The following is a 492-nucleotide window of genomic DNA, read 5'->3' as shown; positions in this document are numbered from 1 at the left end:
ATATATATATATATATATACATATATATACTCTTTTACTCTTTTACTTGTTTCAGTCATTTTGACTGTGGCCATGCTGGAGCACCACCTTCAGTTGACCAAATCGACTCCGGGACTTATTCTTTGTAAGCCCAGTACTTATTTTATCGGTTCTCTTTTGCTGAACTGCTAAGTTACGGGAATGTAAACACACCAGTATCGGTTGTCAAGCGATGTCGGGGGACACATACAAACATATACACACACATACATACACACACACGTACACACACATACACACGCACACACACACATGTATAGAGAGAGCAATGGAGGGGATTATCAGGTGGTATTCATCAACTTTTAGACATTATATTATGTCAATTTATTTATTTACTAAATGGACAATTATAACAATATACATACATATATGACATTATGCCTTACATATATATTATATGAAATATAAAATATAAAATATCAGTAATTATATATATATATATATATATATATA

Source organism: Octopus bimaculoides, chromosome 15 (genome assembly GCF_001194135.2).
Source record: "Octopus bimaculoides isolate UCB-OBI-ISO-001 chromosome 15, ASM119413v2, whole genome shotgun sequence".
Taxonomy (NCBI): Eukaryota; Metazoa; Mollusca; class Cephalopoda; order Octopoda; family Octopodidae; genus Octopus; species Octopus bimaculoides.
This window is presented reverse-complemented; position numbering follows the sequence as displayed.